The following is a 23,621-nucleotide window of genomic DNA, read 5'->3' as shown; positions in this document are numbered from 1 at the left end:
GAGGCCCTGTTTGTCCCTCTCTATGCTGCTCTTTTTAGGAGACTGAAAGAGAGCACTGGAACTGTAGCCCTCTCCTCTGATAACCCTGTTTCTCCGCAGTTTCGCTGACTCACTGGGGAGAATCACACATCTTTTTGGATGGAGCTCTTGGCTGGAGTCAGAAGGCCTGGATCGTGCACTCAAAAGTGATGCTAATTCAAATACTTGGGCTTCTAAGATTTTGCCTCTCACATCCCCCTCCTTTTCCACCTCTGCTCCTCAGGCATCAGTTAACTGAAAAGCCACACCCAAGGCTACACTCTTAGCAAAGGAGCTAAGTTATTGTTTTATTTGTTAACATAAAAGATACAATTGTAGAGTCCCCAAGAAAGAATAGGGTGGGGGGTATGGTTCTGGAAGTATAGAATGTTGCAGAAAAAGGTAACCCCCTCCCCACTCAGTCGTCACAAGTCCTTCCTGTCACAAACTATGATGGCATTTCGATTGCCATTAAATGTGGAATCTGGCCCAGAAGCAGCCTGGGTGGCAGCAGGTGGTAGGCAGGACGTATCCTGCATTGTACCATCCTTCCCTTAAGACTGAACACTTAGCAGTAGGGTTCCAGTCTGCTTTGTCTTGTCCAGCTGTGAAAGGTGCAGGGATGCAGCCCTAGCTGCCTTCCAAGGAGTGCCGGTGCTATCTGGGAGCGTGGAGGCTGAGTCATATTTTGGGAGAGAACTGTGTTTTTATACCCGCAATGTAGGGTGTTGCCATACTATTAATCATTATTATGGTCAAAAACAAACTCACCCCGCAGTTATGACAAATCTGGGTCTTGGCTCTTTCTTGTCCCTACATTGTCCGTCTCTTAGTGTCTGCCTCCTGAAGCGCATGTTAACTCTCTATTGTCAGAAGAGGCAGTGCTCTTTCTTTAATTTTAGTAAAACACATGTTTTGACAGGGTCTCCCTACGTTACTCAGGCTGGCCTGAGTCTCCTGAGCCTCTTGCCTCAGCTTCCTGAGTAGCTGGGCTCACAGGTGTACTACCACACCCAGTAGGCAACTACCTAACATCGTTTAGGGATGTAGCAAAGTCCTCAATGGGATTGGAGTGGAGTGGATTCTACTTTTGTCACACAGAGGACAGAAGCCAGTGCTTCACTTATACTAGGTAAATATTCTACCAGGAGCTTCATGCCCCATTCCAAAGTACCTCATTTATTTTGTAAATTATGATTATTTTTAATTTTTTGTGTCTGGGTGTTTTGCCCGCATGTATGTCTGTGCACCACACGGATGCCGGAAGAGGGGGTCAGATCCTCGGGAGCTGGAGTTACAGATGGTTACTAGCCACCACGTGTGTGGAGGCGAGTGGAAGGGGTTGGATCCCCTAGAACTGCAATTACCAATGGTTGTAATCCACCATGTGGGGCCTCTGGAAGAGCAGTCAGTATTCTTAGCCACTGAGCCATTTCCCCAGCACCCAAAGTACCTAATTTAAGAAAGTGGGGCTAGCCATCTGGGCATGGTGATGCTTGCTTATAATCCCAGCATTCAGGAGGGTAAGGAATGAGGATTGTGAATTGGCTTCTGAATTGGGCTACACAGTAGATCTGTCTCCAAAACAAACAAAAAAATGCAGACCCCAGCAGGCCTGGTGGTATACATCTACAATACTAGTACTTAGGAGGCAAAGAGTCCAAGGCCAGCTTCAGCAACAGAGCAACACCTTGTCTTGTCCTCCTCATTTCACCTTCCCCCTAAACCAGCAAACCAAACAGACCTTCTTCCCTATCGCTAAGACCTAAAATTCCCCCTAGTCAATACACAAATGCTCCACAAACCTCATTAATCACTTGGCACCTTTTGTTTGCTTCTTTTGGGACAAGGCCTTGACATGTAGCTCAGACTGGCCCTGAATTCATCTTTTTGTCTCAGCCTCTTACTACTACGATTATAGGCCTCTATCATCCCTATCAGCCGCTTCAGTCTTCATATTAGTGAGCTTTTATTACTACTTCCTCCACAGAGTACAGAACACAAAACCAGGGGAAAATCTCATCCTCAAGGAAGAGAAGGCCACAGAGAGGGGCTGCTGGCACAGGAGGCAACTTGATGGTTTTGCCATAAAGCAGTTTTGGATCTAAGTTATGGCCACAGTTGAAGTTACTATAGTTACTGTAGTTAGAGGTTAGGTCATAAAGGGAGTACTAAAAGGAAGAGCCACTGGAAAAAGGTTTCGAAAACAGGGTCTTGGTCTGTAGTCTAGGCTGTCCTTGAACTTCAGAGCCTCCTGACTCAATCTCCTGTGTGCTGGGATTTCAGGTGTGACCTGTACAAGGCTCGTTATTGGAAAAGTTTTTGAACTTTTTATTGATTGATTCTTTATGGATTTCATATCACAAATCCTGATCCCATTCTTCTCCCTGCCCTTTGTATCTGCCCTTACAACCCCTCCATCTCCAAATAAAAGAAAAAAAAATGTCATCACAGAAGCTGTAGTGTGACACAGTGTACCCTTTTATCCACATATCTTTACTTGCATGTGTTCATTTCAAAGAGTCATTGGTCTGGTTCGAGGCCTCTGGTTTCTGCTACACCATCAATACTGGGCCCTAACTGGGCCTCCTCTTGGGGCTGGCTCACCCACACCTACACCACCAGGGCCAGCTCTCCTGTGTTGTTCAGGCCAGGGGCAGGGACCATTCTCTGAGTGCTGCAGCTGGTGAGAGGCAAGGCCAGCGCTCTCTCTGGTGACCACAGGGACAGCTCTCCCACCCGCCACAGGCTGCAAGGGGCGGTAGGGGGTTGTTTTCTCTCCCTGGCCCAAGCCACCATATGGCAGATGAGGGGCGGGGCCAGATCTCTCATGCTTATGTTCTCAGAGCTGGCTCACCTGGGCCCTGGTCAATAGGGTCAGCTCTACTGTGCTACCCAGGTGAAGTCCAAGGCCTGCTCTCCTGACTGCTGCAGCTGGTGAGGGCCAGAGCCAGCTCTCATGCTCTCATAACCCCGGGGCCAGCTTTCCTGCCTGTAGCAGGTGGCAAGGGGAAATTATTGAAAATTTTTTTTTTTTGTTTTTCGAGACAGGTTTTCTCGTGTAGCTTTGGTTGTTCTGCAACTAGCTCTGTAGACCAGGCTGGCCTCAAACTCACAGAGATATGCCTCCCTCAAACTCACAGAGATCTGCCTGCCTCTGCTTGGGATTAAAGGTGGGTGGCCACCACCACCTGGCAAGTTACTGAAATTTAATGAGCCGTTTTTCAGCCTGGGGCTCAAGCCCTGGCTGTAGAGCAAGAGTGTGTGTTTTAGGCCGAGCTCAGGCCTTGCGCAGTTTCTGTAGCCAGGCACTGGCTGCAAGGTCTTTGCGTCCTACAGAGCCAGAGAAGCTGGGGAACAGTAGGTGACTCCTGGAGAATTTAGGTTCAGGGAGAGGCCTGAAAGCTAGGGCCAAGTGTGCTGTTAGATAGTACCTAGTCTGCCAGGCTAGGCCCCACCCCTTGTAATCTTATCCAGTGACCCAGAAATCACTTTCCTCTTTTCTGGACCCCACTATATCTTGAACAAATCAGAAAATAGGGCAAATGTTGCCCTACATGTCCTTTACCTGGGCTTAGAGGAAAGCAGATAAACCAGAAGAAATGTCCTGAATTATGGTCTCAGTAACCATTTTCCCTGCCATTTATCCATATCTATCATCGTTGGGGTCATGGTAAAAATCACCTCTCAGAGGGTGTCCTTCTAAGCCCCGTGTTAGGTAGCGTCTCCCAGCACAGCCATTTCCCTGTTTATTGTCAGCATGACACCTATCACCGCCTCAGCTTGCATTTACTGGTTGTTACTTTTCCATGCCCCCATCCTATGGGAGGAGCTCCATGAGAGAAGCCCCTCACTTTAACTCCGTGGCCGGAGTGCGGCAGCACTGGGCAAGCCCTTCCTCTTCCTTCCCTTTTGTACCTCTGTTTAGAGCATGTCCCCTTCCTCTGCTGTATTCTGCCCTGTCCATCTCATCCTTCTTGTCCCGCAATGCTGGAGTCAGTGTTGTGCTCCCTGAGCAAGGCCTCCTGCATGATAGCAGCACAGAATTTTCTTCTTTAATGACAGCTTCATTGTCTATGCTTTGGATTTTGCCCTCCGTGCCCGGCTCCTCTCTCCCTTATTTTCTCCTTAGTTTTGTCCCTCTTCTCTTTTCTCTTTCCTTTCCCATGTCCTTCCGTTCCTTCTTCCCCTCCGCTACCCTTGAGACAGGATTTCACTATATAGCCCAAGCTGGCTTGGAACTCACTATTACAGGTCCAGACTGAACTGGAACTTGTGGCAATCCTCCTGCCTGAGCTCCGGGGTTCTGAGAGCCATCAAGTCAGGAGATGACATATGCATTTTATGTAAGATGCTTCTGAGCCAACAAAGCTTGACAGCCTGGTTCAGCCCCTCACCTCTCCCTTGTCCTTGCCAGGATTCTGCTTCCTTATAGATAAGATGAAGAGGTTGGGCAATGTGACCTCTCAGTTTTTAACATTGGCAAATTTATGTTCTGGAAAGTTCTGGAAGATAATGTCCTTGGCTTGTCTAACTTAGAATCTCTACAGAAGCCTATTCAAGAATAGTATCTTCAATGTAATGGTGCTTAATGGGTGAGTGAGTGGATGGAATGAGTAGCCAAGAGGCAAAGGTTACAGAAGGCCGTCTCACAACAAGCCAGAAACAACAGCATGGTCAACCACACTACCCAGGCCTGGGTTAGAATCCCAGGCTCTGCCAAGTTGGTGCTCTCCAAGGCTTCTTTTCCTCAATCTGTCAACCTGCGGTGTTACTGGTACCTACTGCTTTGGGCTGCTGGAGGACAAAATGAGATAATGTCTACAAAAAAAGTCTGGCACACAGTTTTTCCTCACCTTTTTTTTTTTTTTTAATTAGCTCACGCCAGTAAGGAACAAACAGTTCGTTTTCAATGCAGCAGAATCTGAACTTCAATCACGTCCCTGCCTCCTTGCATGCTTGGAAGCCTGGCTGACCTGAGTTAGGGCTTGGGAGCATGGTGCTGGTGTCTTAGAGCATGTTCTCATGTAACCACTGGCTGGGAGAACCAGTGTGGAGGCAGATGAAGCTTATCAGCAAGGCGAGAAGACCACAAGGAGAATGTCTCTCTTCAAGCCTCAGCTGCTGCAGCAAGACATCCCCACCTACAAGTTCTCACATGGAGGTCTTTGCTTGCCATTGTTACTGCTTCCTGAGGGTCACCGGGGGTAGATTCGGTGCCTTGAAAGTGGGGATGATGTCTTGACCACCTCTGTAGCCTCTGTATCCTGGACAAAGAACTTACTGCCTGAGTGGAGCAGAGGTCCGGGAGTGTTTTTAAAGTGAACTGATGCACTGATTAGCTTTGGGAAAGTCAATTAGCCTCTGCAAGCCCAGGTGCCTTTTCTGAGGACTCACCCGGGTTACTGTGAGGATCAAGCCCTCTGTTATCTGGAAGAGAATCACTGTAGCTGCTTTCAAGCTTCTTCCTTTACCTAAACCTATTTACCATCCCTTTCAGGACTGGACTTTCTGTTCTCTAGGCTGTTTTGTCACCAAAGCTAGAAAAAGGCATCGGTGCTGATGTGTTAATAGGTGTTAATTGGACGATGTATTTACATTTCAACAGGGAGCTTTTCCAGGGTGGGCAGGAATGAGTAATGGTGGTGGCCAGGTGTTAGCGCTGGGGAGGCAGGGTTTGTTGTTGGGGACGGAGTGGGCTTCTGAAGCCATTTCTCAAACTGCTCATGCAGGGGCCCTGTGCTTTTTAGTCAGGCAGCAGGCAGTGAATTTGCATTCAGAAAATGCCTGAGGCCTGGGGAGACACACTGAAGACACATCCTACATGGTCTCTAAGAGTAATGGAAGGCTGGCTAACAATTTACCTGCTTCCTCTCGGAGCCCTGAGTCACACTGACTCAACAGGCCTGATGAACTTGTTCCAGGCTTGGAGACCAGTCCTGGGGCCCACAAAAACCACTATCCTGGAAAGATTCCTTCCTTAAGTCCCCCTCGGCAGCTCCTGAGGCTTTGCACATGCTCACCGAGCCTGGGGCTTTTGCTGGGTCGAGGGTTAAACTCCTTTGGAAAGAGGTGTAATTTGGGGTTAAAAGTTCCTCTGGTGCTATTAATGTTGAGCAGAAATAGGTTCTGTGCCTGAAATATCAATGCATGTGTTAAAAACACGGGAGGGGAAGGAAAGGGTTTAGCTGGCTAAGGCTAGCTGGAGTTTACAAGTGTGGGCAGGAGCACATGTGGACATGCACAGGAGTGCACCGCCATTGTTATTTCTCAAACCAGGAACAAATGGCTAACCGAGGTACCAATAACAGCTAAGCAGTCGCTGACTGCCAGGTTCTTCTGGATCCCTCAGTCTCTACCCTACTCCCTAACCTAAACTCTCCAGCCCAATTATTGGGCTGGGCTGTCCTTCCCCCAGCTGTCCTTCCTTATATAATCCAGTCATTTTGCAACACTGGTCCTTTTTTCATTTTTTGGTCTACCCTTTACTCTCTTGGCCAGTCTCTTGGCCCAGGCTGCCCCTCCTGGTTGACAGCTCCTCTCCCCTCCTCTCGTCTGCTCTCTCTCCTCACATGGCCCAGCTCAGTCTGGTCATGTCCACTCAGGACTCTCCCAGATGTCTCTGCCTCTGGCTATGCTCTCCCACATATCTACAATAAACCTTGTCCCTCATACCTAGGAACAGTCATGTCCTTCCCTTTTTATTTTTCTTTTCATTCAGGCATGAGTCTGTTTCTGAATGTGTGTTCTGTATGTATGCTCTGTAATTTATCTTTTGGTTCTTTTCTGGAGTTGGTTGTGGAAATATCCTGTTTTCTCCCCATGGTGTCAAGGTTGGAACCTAATACCTCATACACGCTAAGCAAGTGCTCTGCCCCTGGGCTTCTCTCTAGTCCTGGTTATGAAAATAAATTGATTTTCCTTGCTGCCTGACATCTAAAGAAAGCTACCACCTAGGCTCCTCCAAACGTGGTTCCTGAGGCTGTTGAACTACCCAGGACATGATACAGCTACTCTGGGTCTTACTGTTCTCTGCTCAGAAGGCGCTGTTCCTGAATACATTCTGAACATACTCCCCATTTATGTTGTCTCTTGCTCACTGCTCCTGAAGAAATGCGAAGAAGAGGAGCCTCATGGCCCTTCAGTTTGAAAATGACTCTACCTACAAAGGCTGAGAAAGAAATCAATGTCACAGGTGCAGATGGAGCCCCTGCTTGTAAGTACATGGGAATGTGTATTTTGTGAGAGATCCAGATGGATCTGGTCTCTGAATGAGGCTGGCTACAGATAAATGTGGGTTACTCAAGCTGAGCAGTACTCAGCAGGTGATGAACAGATGATTTTCGTAGAGTACATTAGAACTGTAGGCTAATTCCTGGTTCGGCCTCGGCATTAGAATAGCTACTCGGAACGCCTTTGGCAGTGGGGTGGAGAGTAAGCAGAGAGAGGCAGGTCTCCTTGGAATGAGAGTAGAAGCTACCAACTGGGATCGAAGGCTCAATCCAGCATTCACACTCCATGTGACCTACAGTCTTTTGAAACATTTTGCATTGGTTGCCCACATGTAAAAACTCAGTGAAAATAATAGGACCAGGTAACACTGGGCAAGTTGCCTGCTTGGCAATGATCAGGATCAGGTCTACTGAATAGTGACTGGCACACTGAGGTAGGATCTGCACTCCCATCTGCCATGGTTCCCACATCTCCTGGTCTTTTATACCCTGCATATTTCCCTTGTGTTGACCCTCTGGCTCCTTTGGGCTAGTTTGTGTCCCTGGGCTTTTAACACTTCTCCTGGTGGCAAAGGCCATAGGCAAAGGCAGGGGATAGGAGACCAGCTGAGACATTGGGTCTGAAAATAGGCAAGAAGCCTGAGAGAGGCAGCCCGAGGTCCTCAATGGCCATCCTGTCAAGGCACAGACACTATAGCAATAGTGAACCTGGATTTCAATGTCCAGTGAAGACTGAGGCAGGAATCTTGGTGAGCAGGGATTTAGACAAGTTGAAGGATACAGCAGCGTGTCTGAGGTCCAGTGACCATGCATGCCACAGTCGTACTCAAACCCTCAGTGCCTTCCCTTCCTGTTGCTTTTATGAAAACGAACAAAGCCGTATTGTGGTCAACAAGGTATTGAAGTTTAGCCTTGCCGGGGCAAACTCTGCATCATGGGCCCTGTACATTTGGAAAAGCAGCAATAATCAAGATGCTCCCTAGCCTCGTGTGAGGCTAACTGCAAAGGGCCACTTTGTGTTTACATCTGAAGAAGGCAAGAGCCATCTCCAAAGCACCACATGTGGTGGACCACACACCTTCAATCTCAGCACCTGCAAGGATGAGGCAGGAGGCTGAGTGCTTTAGTTTGCTTTCTGTTGCTGTGATAAACACAACGGCCAAAAGCAACGTGGGGAGGGAAGGGTTCATGTGGTACACTTCCAGGTCACACAGTCCATCATTGAGGGAAGTCGAAGCAGGAGCTCCAGCAGGAACTGGAACATAAACCATAGGGAACGTTGCTTATTGGCTTTCTCCCACTGGCTTGCTTAACTAGCTTTTTTATACAGCCCAGGCCCACCTGCCTAGGGCTGGCACTACCACCAGTACTGGCACTGCTGGGCCCTTCTAAATCAATTAGCAATTAAGAAAATGCATCACAGACGTGCCAATATGACCAATGGAGACTCTCTCAGATAACTCTCAGCTGTGTCATGTTGACAGCTGAAGCTAACTAGGAAAGCCAGTCTGGGCTGCAAAGACAGACCTTGTCTCAAAAGACAAAATAACCCAACCAACCAAATAAACCCCCAAATAGAAAACAACATGGAAAAAATACCCCACAACAATAACAAAAAAGCCATGCCCACTGGAGAGAGGAGTGAGTTTTAGAATTCTGTGTTTACACTTGCGCCATGGATAGTATTTCAGAACCAAAGCCACAAGCTCCTCTTGTTTCCCTGTTGCCGAGAGGTGAACAGCTTTGCTGAAAGTCACCCAGTAATTGAATCATTTGTGCACTTCCAGGGAAAAAGGTCACGAGAGCCAATTAGAGGGATGCTGTGCGAAGCCAGCTACTAAATAAATCCCCTTCAGTCTGGCCTTCCCAATTTCACATCATTGCACAGGGTTGTGAGCAGAATCGGAAGTTTGTGTTTGTCTTACCAAAAAACCATGAGACAGGAATTGGTAGAAGGAAATGAGTTTATTTATAGTTTGGACAAGAAGTGAGGAGAGAAAAACTCTTGGCGTCTCTTTGCCTTCTCTGTAGCAGTGTTACAATCTACAGATAAGATGGACAGAGCCAGAAACCATGTATCTGGAGACTTGGTTGTAAGGTAAGTTATTACAATTGTGAAATTGTTTTTTTCCTGGGAGGTAGTGCTTTCTTTGGCACACCTTCCTGGCACAAAGGAATTTCCAGGGATTTCCTGGAGAAATTTTCTTTTGGGTCTCTGTGGTACCCTTGTAGATGATGAGGATTTGTTGTTTCCTAAGACAGCTAGATTGGCTGGGCTGGGCTGGGCAGCCTCAGGGATGGAGAAGACAGCCCTGCTCTTTGCTCTTTGGTCTGTTTTGCCCATGACATTTGTCTCAGCAGGGAAAGCCTGTCTCAGTTACACATCATCTGCACACTTCTAGGAACTCTTCTACGAACTGGATGCATCTGAATCCAGATGCCAGTTGTGTTCCCTGCTCTGGCTAGGGCCTCTACATGCTCAGCCACCAGTTCTGAGAATAACACAAAATTGTAGATCAGAAGGGTCTGTAGCCAAATGTGACTTGGCCAGGTTCCCACTCTTGTTTCCTCCCCATGCCTCCCTTTAAAGGCTTCTCTTAAAACAGTGGTTCTCAATCTTCCTAATGCTGTGGCCCTTTAATACAGTTCCTCATGGTGTGGTGATCCTCAACCGTAAAATTATTTTTGTTGCTACTTCATAACTAATTTTTGATACTGTTATGAATTGTAATGTAAGTATGTGTTTCCTGGTGGTTAGGCGACCTCTATGAAAGGATCCTTTTGACCCCCCCAGAGGTGTTGTGACCTACAGGTTGAGAACTGCAGGCTTAGACCTTCTGGGCTGCTGAATGGCAGAGGGTGAGCAGCTCACAGGGATAACTGACCTTTGCTTTGGATCGTTCTTTTGTGGTACATAAGGCAATGCCTATAAAAGGCTGCTTTCAGCATACTGCTTAGAGCAATCACTGGTATCATCCTAGAACATGGTCACAGGGAGACTGTTGTAAGGCAAATTAGGGGTGGGAGGGAGTTCTGCATCCAGTGAGTATAGCCCTATGAAACAGCTCCTGGGCTGTAGAGGTATATGTAGGTTATTTTTTTTTGGGGGGGGGGGCTGGTGCCGTCCAGCTCCCAAATAAATACATGGAGACTTATTCTTACTTATGAATGCCCAGCCTTAGCTTGGCTTGTTTCTAGCCAGCTTTTCTTAAGTTATCCCATCTTTCACCTTTGGACTTTTACTTTTCTATATACCTTTATTTACTTCTTACTCTGTGGCTTGTTGTGTAGCTGGGTGGCTGGCCCCTGGAGTCCTTCTCTGCTCCTTTTCTTGCTCCTCTATAATGAGAAATCCACAGTCTGCTTAAAAAGTGAAGGAATTTATTAGGAAGGAAAACTCACTACAGAATAGAAGATTTATTGTAGGGTCCTAGAAGGCTGAGGTACAGTCCCATACTGATCTTCCGCTTGAGTCCATCCCAGTATCCAAGCCCAAGAGGGAGAGAAGAGGGAGGCATAGTGCAGCTCAGATCTTAAGGGTAGCCCTGAGGCTATGCCCCAGGGGCAGGTACTTCAAGGTCATAGGTAGGTAGGACACTTACCTGCTATATTTCTAGGGGCTGTTTTGTTGTAGAAGCCATAGCCAAACAGGGTTCCAGATGCCTTCCTCACACAGTATAAAGTATTTATTTGCATCTTAGCAAGTGGCCTTAGCTTGGTTTAGTTTCTAGTCAGCTTTCTTTAACTTAAACTATCCTGTCTACATTTGCCTCTGGGCTTTTCCCATTCTCCTACTTCTGTAAATCTTTTTTTATTTTTTATTTTTATTTTGCAATACGATTCAGTTCTACATATCAGCCACGGATTACCTTGTTCTCCCCACTCCCGCCCCCTCACCTTCCCCCCCAGCCCACTCCCATTCCCACCTCCTCCAGGACAAAGCCTCCCCCGCGGACTGAGATCAACCTGGTAGACTCAGTCCAGGTAGGTCCAGTCCCCTCCTCCCAGGCCGAGCCAAGCGACCCTGCATAGGCCCCAGGTTTCAAACAGCCAACTCATGCAATGAGCACAAGACCTGGTCCCACTGCCTGGATGCCTCCCAAACAGATCAAGACAATCAACTGTCTCACCCATTCAGAGGGCCTGATCCAGTTGGTGACCCCTCAGCCATTGGTTCATAGTTCATGTGTTTCCATTCGTTTGGCTATTTGTCCCTGTGCTTTATCCAACCTTGGTCTCAACAATTCTCGCTCATATAAACACTCCTCATTCTTGGTAATTGGACTCCCAGAGATCCACCCGGGGCCTAGCCATGGATCTCTGCATCCAGATCCCTCAGTAGTTGGATGGGGTTTCTAGCACGACAATTAGGGTGTTTGGCCATCCCATCACCAAAGTAGGTCAGTTCAGGCTGTCTCTCGACCATTGCCAGCAGTCTGTTGTGGGGGTATCTTTGTGGATTTCTGTGGGCCTCTCTAGCACTTTGCTTCTTCCTATTCTCATGTGGTCTTCATTTACCATGGTCTCCTATTCCTTGTTCTCCCTCTCTGTTGTTGATCCAGCTGGGATCTCCCGCTCCCCCAAGCTCTCTTTCCCTCAACCCTTGCCCTTCACTACCCCCACTCATGTCCAGGCTATTCATGTAGATCTCATTCCATTTCTCTGTCTTTGGGCGATCCCTGTGTCTTTCTTGGGGTCCTGTTTTCCAGGTAGCCTCCCTGGTGTTGTGAGTAGCAGTCCAGTCATCCTTGTTCCACATCTAGTATCCTCCTATGAGTGAGTACACAACAAAAAACCCAGGATAGCCAAAAGAATCCTGTACAATAACACAATCTCTGGAGGCATCATGATCCCTGACTTCAAGCTCTACTATAGAGATACAGTAATAAAAACAGCTTGGTACTGGCATAAAAACCGACATGTGGACCAATGGAATCGAATTGAAGACCCTGACATGAATCCGCACACCAATGAACATATAATTTTTGACAAAGAAGCCAAAAGTGCACAATGGAAAAAAGAAAGCATCTTCAACAAATGGTGCTGGCATAACTGGATATCAACATGTAGAAGGCTGCAAATAGATCCATATCTATCACCGTGCACAATACTTAAGTCCAAGTGGATCAAGGACCTCAACATAAATCCAGCTACTCTGAACCTGCTAGAAGAGAAAGTAGGAAGTAGTCTTGAATGCATTGGCATAGGAGACCACTTCCTAAATAGAACACCAGTAGCACAGACACTGAGAGAAACAATAAATCAATGGGACCTCTTGAAACTGAGAAGCTTTTGTAGAGCAAAGGATACGGTCAACAAGGCAAAGCGACAGCCTACAGAATGGGAAAAGATCTTCACCAACCCCACATCTGACAGAGGACTGATATCCAGAATATATAAGGAACTCAAGAAATTAGACATCAAAATGCCCAACAATCCAATTAAGAAATGGGCTATAGAGCTAAACAGAGAATTCTCAACAGAGGAAACTCAAATGGCTGAAAGACATTTAAAGAACTGCTCAACATCCCTAATCATCAGGGAAATGCAAATCAAAACAACTCTGAGATACCACCTTATGCCTGTCAGAATGGCTAAGATCAAAAACACTGAAGACACCTTATGCTGGAGAGGATGTGGAGCTAGGGGAACTCTCCTCCACTGCTGGTGGGAATGCAAGCTTGTACAACCACTTTGGAAACCAATATGGCGCTTTCTTAGAAAATTGGGAATCAATCTCCCCCAGGATCCAGCTATACCACTCTTGGGCATATACCCAAGGAATGCTCAACCACACCACAAGAGCACTTGTTCAGCTATGTTCATATCAGCATTGTTTGTAATAGCCAGAACATGGAAACAACCTAGATGCCCTTCAACTGAAGAATGGATAAACAAAATGTGGTACATATACACAATGGAATACTACTCAGCAGAGAAAAACAATGACATCATGAGGTTTGCAGACAAATGGATGGATCTAGAAAAAATCATTCTGAGTGAGGTAACCCAGAGTCAGAAAGACAAACATGGTATGTACTCACTCATAGGAGGATACTAGATGTGGAACAAGGATGACTAGACTGCTACTCACATCACTTCTGTAAATCTTACTCTTACTCGGCCATAGCTTGATGTGTAGCTGAGTGGCTTGCCCCTGGAGTTCTCCTCCTTCTCTGTCTACTTCCTCTTTTCTCTTCCCAGTTTTCTCCATATATGTATATATGTGTATGTATATATATATTTTTTTCTCTGCCTGCCAGCCCCGCCTATTCTTTCTCCTGCCTTGCTATTGGCCAGTTCTTTATTAGACCATCAAGTCATCAGGTGTTTTCGACAGGCACAGTAACACAGCTTCACAGAGTTAAACAAATGCAACATAAACAAAAGTAACATGCCTTAAAATAATATTCACCAACAAGTTTGGATTCTCCATGTTGATGATACAATTTCTGTCATCCTGGAATGGGGAACCCCAGGATACATGGAACGTGGTTGAACTGGTCCAGGTAGTGTTTGCCAGGGAAGATGGGTCAGTTGGAGAACATCTCAGCCAGAATGCTGCCATCAGACCAGATGCTGATAGACTTGGTGTAGCCAAGTGTGATCTTTGGGCCTGGGTACTAGCATGTAGACACATACCATCAGAAAGCCAATGTGATCATACTCAGGGCCAGCAATTTAGGCCAGATCTTAAGGTTGCAGTTGTAATGTGGGAGGGCTTCAGTTTCCTGTGGAACACTGGCTGAATGTGTGTATGTCCTAGAGTCCCTGCAGGATCTGGTAGAGGAGGTAGCAGATGTGGCCATTGCTCAACTGCTAGCTCTTGAGCCGTTTGTACAGGTTTGTCTCTATTGTGTCCTGCATGATGTAAAGATCCCTGAAAGCTTTCAGGGTGGGTGTCTGAAGAATGTCTCTGATGCCTAAGATGCTCTCTCTCATGGTGTCATCACAGCAAGATCTGAATCTCCATCACTGTGTGTCCTTCCAATGTTTGAAGGGCTGATCTCTTGATGGCTATTGGAGTCTTGTGTATGTGGTCATAAGCTGAGCTGACCATGTGTATGCACCTTTGTGAAGTGCTGCCGATCTTCTAGAAGGGTTACACCTTCACCACTTCTCCCAGGGACAATCCCATTGGCTCCTGGGGGCTCCCCACACCTACCTCCCCAAAGCTACCCTTACCTTGAATTACTATCTCAGTGTAGGGCCTGCCAATCTGGGAGCTTCTGAAGGTTGGCCAGCAGGGTAGAAGTAAAAGAATTCTAGGTGAGAGTTTTGTTGTAGAAGCCATAGCCAAACAGGGTTCCAGATGCCTTCCTCACACAGCATAAAGTATTTATTTGCATCTTAGCAAGTGGCTCCATTCATTTAGAGATGAAAGAAACTGTTTACAGAAAACCTGGGCCTGGACCTCTGGATTCACCAAGGTCAGTTGTGGAAAAGTTTGTTCGAGTCTGAATATGCAATGGAAGATGTTAGACGTTGAATATTAACCTCCCCCAATAAGGCACTTCTGAGCAAATCTAGAGTCTTTATTGTGGGTATAGTGAAAACGAAGTAGAATCTTGTGCTTTCTTGCTGGTTCTGCCCCGGACAGTAACTCTCTTCTACACAACTCCTAAAGTTAAAGCTGTGGAATGCATTACACAGCCTTGTGTTCTAGTTTCGTCCTATTGCTGTGATAAAACAGTCTGGCCAAAAGTAACACAGGGAAGAAAGCGTTGGCTTGGCTTATTCTTCCAGGTCACAATCTGTCACCAAGGGTCAGGGCAGAAACTTAAGCAGGGACTTGAAGTGGGTATACTACTTGCTGACTGGCTCTTTGGCTCACTCAGAAGGCTGATGCTTAACTAGCTTTCTTATATGACTCAGGACTACTTGCCTAGGGATGGTGCCACCCACATGGGCTTGGCCCTCCGGCATTAATTAATAATCAAGATCATTCCTCACTGACACCTCTTCAGATCAATTTTATCTAGGCAATTCCTCAACTGAGGCTTCTCCTCTGAGATGACTCTAGGCTGGGTAAATTTGATATTTAAAGCTAACTATAATTCCTTATAAATTTCAAGGCATTATACAAATGGAAATAAGTAGTTATCACCCTGGTATGTGGAGATCTTTTTTGGTATGGATATTTAAAAAGTTTGAGTGGTTTATTAGCGTATGTTAATTATAGTTAATACTGGGTTTGTTATGTTTTCATACATGTATGTGATGTATGTGAGTGGGAGAGGAAGACACTGACAAGCTCAGAGGTGAAGGCAATGGGAGGCTCTGCCTGAGCAGTGAAGCATATAGGGAACAGTAACCGCATCTGGCTGCTGGAGTAGTTTTCATCAACTAAGAATAACCCTGGAGTTTGACAGCTGGAGTCTGAGGTCCGCTTGGGCCACCTAGCTGCCATTCATGGGTAGAGAGCCCCAAGTTTCTGTGGCTCCAGAAGTCTACCATAGCTGCATCCTTTCAACAGGTTGATGAATACTTTGAAGGTCTTGAAAATATGAAGACATGTCCTCTGTCCATATCAATCTCAGTGCCACAATTGCTTGTCACTCGGGAGACATCCCCAGATAGAACATTAGCTGACCCAGGGGGTGCAATCTGAGGAGTGTCAGGAGGGGAAGAGAAACTGCCCAACTCATAGGCTGTAAAGCTAATTGTGCATGACAGAGGCCCTTGGTATGAAAAGAAAATGAAGACAACTCTGCTGGACATTGGACAGTGTCCAGTACAGGTTCAAAACCAGTATGTGCCATAGGAAAGACAAGAGACCACACCCCTTCCCCCCACCCTGTGCATGTAACTGTCAGTTTCTAGTTTTTGAGCATCCAAAAAAAAAAAGCTGTTTCAACATTTCACCATCCTTTTTCTGTCCCTTGTGCTTATTGTTTTTCTTTTTATCATATTGTCAATAGAACTCTTATGTTGTGGGACTAGAAATATGTCTTTAGGGGCTGGAGAGATCAGCTCAGCAATGAATAGCATTTGCTGTTCTTGTAGAGGGCCCAGGTTCAGTTCCTAGCACCCATGGGGTACATCATGTAACTCCAGTTCCGGAGGATCCAGTGCCCTATTCTGGCCTCTGCAGGCACGAGGCATAAACATTTTACACACACACACACACACACACACACACACACACACACACACACACACACACACACACACACAAGCAGGCAAAGCATCTGTACACAAAACGTCTTAAAATATGTTTTTATTCTCCTTCATACATTCATATGATTTTATTTATACATTTTCTTACTGCTGGTTAATCTTTCTTTTTTGCTCACTTATTTTTCATAAAATGTTTCTTTATCTTATGCTCTCTTTTTTATTAACATAAATATTTTAATTAAAATTAACTTGGAAAACCAAAAAGACAGCATTGTTTCACACATTTTTGCAATCTTTTTCTGACAACAGAATACAGTTGGAGTCTCAAATCTGCTTCAGCTGACCACTGCTTTGACTGAAGTAAATGAAGAATGCTTTCACCTGGAACTGTACTGTAGGAAGGAAAACCGCCCAGGATTTCAGAACCCCTGCAGAACAATTAGCCACACAAGAACCACAGCAACAAAACGGTTTCTCAGTAGAGACTGCAGCCATTGACAGCATCAGGCTGGCAACTCCTTCCATGGCCAGCATGTTTAAAGGAAACTTGAGCTCTTGTTAATTCAATCTGAACTTTTTTTTTTTTTTTTACTTATTTAGGCCAACAACGGAACCCAGGGCTTTGGACAAACACCCTACTATTGAACTATACCCACGAGCGCACAAATAAGAATTGTAGTGTTTTAGAGCTTACAAAGCCCAATTACTCATTCTTAGGCTTCCTCATGAAAGACGAAGGCCCAGAGCAGACCTGGCTGGTCCAAGGCTGTCACTTCCTCATTCAGCTGCCCAGTGCTATCTCAAAGGAAGACAAGTGATCCACATTTCCAGACTTTAAACAGATTCCTTGTGTGTGCCCTTGTGATGCCCCCGCAGGACAGTTCTGTTCTGGTGTTGAACAGTGCACTTTTTGAGGTTGTTTCTGGCATTGAAGATGCCCCTTCTCAGGTCACTCTTTCCACATACATGAGACAGCAACCATTCTCAAACTTAACAACTTTATTTGACACAAAATACAATATGGCTGTGGGAACAGCAAACTCCCAAGACAAAGGAAAGAAAAAAAAACCACGGCTCTATCTAATTTATAATTAACAGGAAGGCGAGTCACCACACGAGTAACAAACGGGTAAGCTTTAGGGAGAGTCTTTTCTAGTGACCATACTTTTGGAATTCCCACTCTCTGTTGTCCAACGGACACACCTGCCTCGTTTTGAGCCATCGAGAGATGCAGTGGAAATGAAAGGCATGATTACAGACGCCCCACGCGACGGTACACTCTTTGGAAGTAGCAGATGACTGGTTGGCCTGACATTTAATGCAAAGATCCATAATATGGTTCCTTCAGATATCAACCACAAAATCCCAGGCCCAGAGGGCTACTGCATTCCACTTTTTCACTTCAAAGTGCTTCTTGCCCGCACCGCTGTTTGCGCCGCTAGGGTACCCACATCCACCGCTGCCGCCATTTTGGAAAGACACTGCCTGTCGCCAGCCGGGCCCATGCTCTCTTTATTATATTTTTAGTTGTAGTGTGACTTTATCTTATTGAGCTTTTGTTTTGTTTGCTTAAAACTACACATTAAAAAAAAAAAAACCAGTCTCATCATGTAGCTCAGACTGGCCTTGAATTGCTGTGTGGCTGAATGTGGTCTTGAACTCCTGACCCCCCTGCCTCAGCACTCCAAGTGCTTTATTACAGGTATGTGCCACCATACCCAGCTAAGAACTCATGTTTGTTTTTTTATTCTTCTTTTTACATTTACCTAATTTTGTTTTCAGACTCTCTCATTATTGAAAAATCTTTTGTTTTACAATATTTATTTTTTCAAAAAATGATTTATTTGTTTTTATTTTATATGGATGAGTATTTTTGCCTGCATGTATGTGTGTCCACAATATGTGTGCCTGCTGCCTGCAGAGGCCAGAAGAAGGCATCATATTCCTTGGAACTGGAGTTACAGAGGGTTGGGAGTCACCGTATGGGTGCTGGGAACTGAACCCTGGGAGCCATCTCTGCAGCCCCATTTTTTCTTTATCTTTTCTAATCTCTTGCTGCTTTCTCTTCACTCTCTAACATTTTTCATTCCTCTTTTTTGTTTGCTTTTTAAAATAATATTTTTATTAATTATTTGGCAATGTATTTTGACCATATTCACCCCTCTGGCAACTTATTTCCTTTGTCTTTTATTTAACCTTGTTTCTCCTCTATTTTCACCCTTTTCTACTTTCTTCATCTATCTTGCTCATTTACTATTTCTAATTTTACTGCAAATCATTTTTAAAATTAATTTTTATGTGCGTTGGTGTTTTGCCTGCATTTATGTCTGTGTGAGGGTGTCAGATCACAGAGTTACAGATAGTTGTGAGCTGCCACGTGGGTGCTGGGGATTGAACTGGAGGCCATTTCTCCAGCCCCCTAAATAATTTTTAAATGTCCTTCACATTCTACAGTATGTTTCCATTTGCTTGAGGATGTGCATCGGTGATAGTAGCCTTTAATCAGCTTTAAGTACATTTCCTATATTGTAAAGGCTGATGTTGCTGTTACAGCAGTTTGTTTTCTCCTGGTTAAGTAGAATTGAGCTGCTCAATAAGATCCCTAAATCAAACAGGAAGAACACCAACAGATTATCAAACTGTATCACAAAAAACACATGAAACATGAAAAAGTAAATCAGCATAAGTCCTCTTCAACTACCAACTCAATGATACTGAAACACTTAAAATGCTAGATAAAGATTTCAAAAGTTTACTAGTAGAAATGATCAATGACCTTCAGGTAGATACAAAAAAGATCATTTCATTAGGAAAGTCAACAACATAGAAGAAAGAGTAAAGAAATAGATGTAAAATTCAGCAGTAAGGATGAAGACGTCACCACCCTGGAAGAAAAATTCCACAATAAGAATGAAAATAATAACATGGAAGAAAAATTCAACAAGGAAGTGGAGATTTTGGAAAAACTCCTAGAAATACTGGAAATAAACCTTAATGAATAACAACAACAACAACAAAAAACAACAACAGTAAAAAGCATCAATTATAGAGTTGACCAAGCAGAGGAAAGACTATTAAGGATGGAGAATAAGGTCAAGGAAACACTACACTCAAACACCAATAAGGGAAAATAAAACAAAACAAAGAAAACACAGAAACAAAATACTGAATGTGACCCAAACATCTACAACAGCAAGCCTATGAGTTCACAGGACAGAAGAAAGAGCTGAGATAAAAGCTAAGAGAATAACAAAATTATAGCATAAAATTTCTCAAATCTAGACAAAGAAATGGATATCCAGATTCAAGAGACATTTGAGTCCCCTTATAGACAAGCAGAAAAGAATCCCTTACAACATATCATTGTTAAGATGCGAAGTGGATGGGAGGGGGTTGGGGAGGGGCAAGGGGAGCAGGAAGAGGGAAGGGACGGGGAACTGTGATTGGTGTGTAAAATGAATAAAAAAATAAGCAAACAATATTAAAAGCTGAAAAAAGGGAAAAGCCAACCTACTTACAAAAGTATCTGTTAACATCAAATCTCTCACCAGCAACATTAAAATACAGGAGAGCATGGAATGGTGCATCTTAGGTCCAGAAAGTAAATGACTTCCAAGGATGATTGCTATATCCAGAAAGGCTATCTTTAAAATTGATTGTGAAATAAGGACATTTCAAGACAAGCACAAACTAAGGCAGTTCATGACTGCCAATCTAGAACTGCAGAAGGCACTTAAAGGAACATTACATGTGCGAGCCCACGGAGGTTCTCTAGTGAGAACTTACTCAGGGTCAGAGAATCTGAGCTTGCTTTACCCAGCAGGGCTGCGCAAGGAGATGATTTGACCACAGGCATGGTTACCAGGTGTTTGGAAGGGTCTACACTTGGTTGTACGGTGTGCTTTGATCTTGCAAGGGGGAGGTCTTTTGCCTCTCCCTTTGGCATCTTATAAAAAGCCCTTTTCAATAAAGAATGAGGCTGTTGGGTATTGATCCAAGCCCTCCTGAAGCTATCCTGTGTTTCTGTCTTTCTTCTTGTCGGCTAGGTGTCTCTATCTGATATTTTCTTATTCCTCTCTCCTCCTCCTAAGAACCCTTCAAAAGATGGGAGCTGGACTCCCACAACTACATATGGAGAAGGAAGGAAGGTTGTGAGAGCACAAGACAATACATTTCCTGAGAGGTACAGATGAACAAAAGAGAGATAGGAAGTAACGCATCATGTCCAACACAGTGATTCAGCAAATAGTAACAGGAGAGAAAGTAAAGAAGCAAACAATAGTCCACCTTACAACAAAATCACAAGAATTAATAACATCTCTCCACAAAACATTGAATATAAATAAACTCAAATCACCAACAAAGAGGTGCTGATTCCATTAAAAAACCAAATCCGACTATCAGTTGTCTCTAAGCAACATGTTTCGTTGGTATAGATACTCACAGACTGATAGCTAAAGTCACTCTATCAAGTGAATGTAAGCCAGAAACAAGCTGCAATAGCTTTTTCTGATATTGGAGAAAGTGGCCTTTAGACAAGATTTGACAGAAGATTAAAAAGGCCACTTTATAATAAAACAAACATTCCACCAAGAATATACAATTCTAAATATCTGTGCACTGGATATTGTGGTTCCAGGTTTCATGAACAGACTCTAAAGGACATAAAAAGTCTAAGAGCACCTGTTACAAGAAAAGTGAATGACTTCTCTATTCCACTTTCATTTTTAGATGCCACCACACTGCAGATCAACAAAGAAACAGGAGCATTAAAGTGGACTTAACCAATATCTACAGAATATTCCACCCAAAAGAAATGTACACATTCTTCTCAGCAGCCCACAGGACCTTCTCTCTAAATTTGATCATAGAGCTTCAGTGCAAGCCTTAAAAATACAACAGAATCAAAGCAATTTCTTCTATCTTTTTGGATCATGGTGCAATAAAGTTAGAAATTGATAGCAAGAGAAATCACACAAATACTTGGAGACCGAACAATATACCTGTTTTCTTCAATATGCTCTTGAATAAGAAGTAAGTCATTGAAATCAGAGAGGTGATTAAAAACTTCTTAGAATCAAAAGAAAATGAAATACAACTTATCAGAACCTTTAAGATATATTTAAGACAGTTCTTTCTAAAATTATTTATTATTATGTATGTGTATGTATGATGTTTGTGTGGAGAGTAGGCATGTGGCACACACAGCACTCATGTGGAGGTCACAAGACTCTGGAATTGGTTCTCTCTTTTCACCTTTATACTCTAGGGACTGAACTCAGCTCACCAGGCTTGTATGACAAGCGCTTTATCTTGTGGGACCTCCACACTTCCATTTTAAGTTATGGCAGTTCTAAGAGGACAGTTTGTAGCCATGAGGGCCTACATTGAAAAAATTAGATCTAAAATAACCCAGCGGTGCAAGTCAGGTCTTAGAAAACAAGGACAAGCCAAGCTCCAAAGCACTAGGCAGCAGGAAACAATGAAGACCAGCATGGGAATTAATAAAACGCAGAGTAAAGCAACAATGCATAGAATCTACCCAAGAAAAAGTTGGTTGTTTTCAAAGATAAATAAGATTGACAACCTCCTAGCCAAGCAGACCTCAGACTGGAGGAAAGAGAGAGAAAACTCAATAAAATTGGGGATAGCAAGGGGGAAGTTACAACAAATTCCAATGAAATCTAGAGGAACTTTGGGGAACACTTTAAAAAATGCCTAGACACATATAACTTGGCAAAAATTCAACAGACTTGGGACAAGCAGTGACATCAAGGCAGTAGTAAAAACTTCCATACAAGGAAAAGCTTAGCATCTTCCAAACTTTTATAAAGAGCTAACACTAGCACTACACAAACTATTCCACAAGACAGAAAGAGATGGAGCACTTATGAAGACAGTGTTATCCTTATGCCAAGACCAGATAGAACATCAAAGAAAGTCATACATCAATTTTACTGATGAACACAGACACAAGAATGCTCAATAAAATTCTTGAAAATTGTATTCAAGAACACATTAAGAAGACCATGACCAAGTTGGTTTCATCCAAGGAATGCAAGGTTGTTTCTACATATGCAAATTAATAATTATAAACTAGTGTGTTAATGTTAGTGTTATAATGCCTTTGGAATGTTAGGATTAAAGGTGTGTGTGCCACCATTTTCTGGCCTCTATGCCTAGTGGCTGTTCTGTTCTCTGACCCCACATAAGCTTATTAGGGTGCACAACATATTGGGGAACACAATATCACCACATTTCCCCCTTTTTTTGTCTAAAATTAAAAAAGCTTATAACTAATACAAGAAAAACTATATCCAATAAGTATATACAATATATACAGTCAAGAATTACATTAACAATGTCTAGTCCATTAACATTTGACAGATTCAGACAAAAAACTCCATTATATATATTAACAATGTCCAGTCTATTAACATTTGACAAATTCAGAAAAAAAACTTTTCATTACTTATTCTATTTAAAACAAGTAGTTCCTTTTTAAAAGTAGATTCAATAATCTCCCTTTTTATCTTATCATATCCATATTCTTTTTTTTGAGTACATCCAAAAATCTACCTTTTATCTTATCATTTCTTTATCTTCCCTTTTTTCAGAGTAGATTCAATGATCTACCCTTTTCTATATCTTTTTTCTTTTTCTTTTTTTAAACAAGAACCCCGAATCTAATCTCCTTTGTTTAGTTTTTTTTGCCATTAACAATTAACAACTTGTAACCAACCATCGTAAAAATTGACAATATCCATAACTCATTAAACGACCAAAAAACACCCACCCCACCTTTTGGGAATGTGGGCATCATTTTCTTAAAATTACTTCCTGCTTTCTGAGGCGAAGATATCTTTAGGGGATCTTGAAAAGAAAATTTTGGGTTAATTGTCAAGTCCTGAGAGAGTTAGCTATATCATTTGTCCATTCTCTGCATAATGGGAAAGTGCAGGGTTTGTCTTAAGTCCTTGCTCCAGTAGTCTGTGAATCTGGATGGTCTCAGCTAGCCATCTTGAAATTGTCCTGAGCAGTTTGTAGTTCAAAGTAGATCTTACCGTGGTGTTAATCAGCTCAATGGCTTTATCATAGTTCATATGGAATCATCTTTGTGGGGTCCCATCATCCTTTTGAAGATTTCAAAGTTGCTGTTAGGCGTGGTCATGGTTCCTGCAGACTTTTTTTGTGTGTGTGTGCCTCCTCTGTGGTTTGGAGCAATCACAGTCTGATGAATGTGTGTCTCTC

General features: G+C 43.8%; 2 pseudogenes; both read right to left on the bottom strand.

Annotated features, from left to right (window-relative positions):
* Nucleotides 1–15,766, bottom strand: part of LOC128116857 (mitogen-activated protein kinase 3-like) — a 54,808-nt pseudogene extending 39,042 nt beyond the window's left edge.
* A 1,610-nt stretch (nt 15,767–17,376) lies between these two features.
* On the bottom strand, nt 17,377–17,845 carry LOC128115163 (E3 ubiquitin-protein ligase RBX1-like; annotated as a pseudogene).
* Nucleotides 17,846–23,621: the final 5,776 nt, after the last annotated feature.

Source organism: Peromyscus californicus, unplaced genomic scaffold (assembly GCF_007827085.1).
Source record: "Peromyscus californicus insignis strain IS unplaced genomic scaffold, ASM782708v3 Scaffold_10__1_contigs__length_136768540, whole genome shotgun sequence".
NCBI lineage: Eukaryota > Metazoa > Chordata > Mammalia > Rodentia > Cricetidae > Peromyscus > Peromyscus californicus.
The sequence above is the reverse complement of the archived record's forward strand: the minus strand, read 5'-3'. Positions and strand labels throughout refer to the sequence as shown.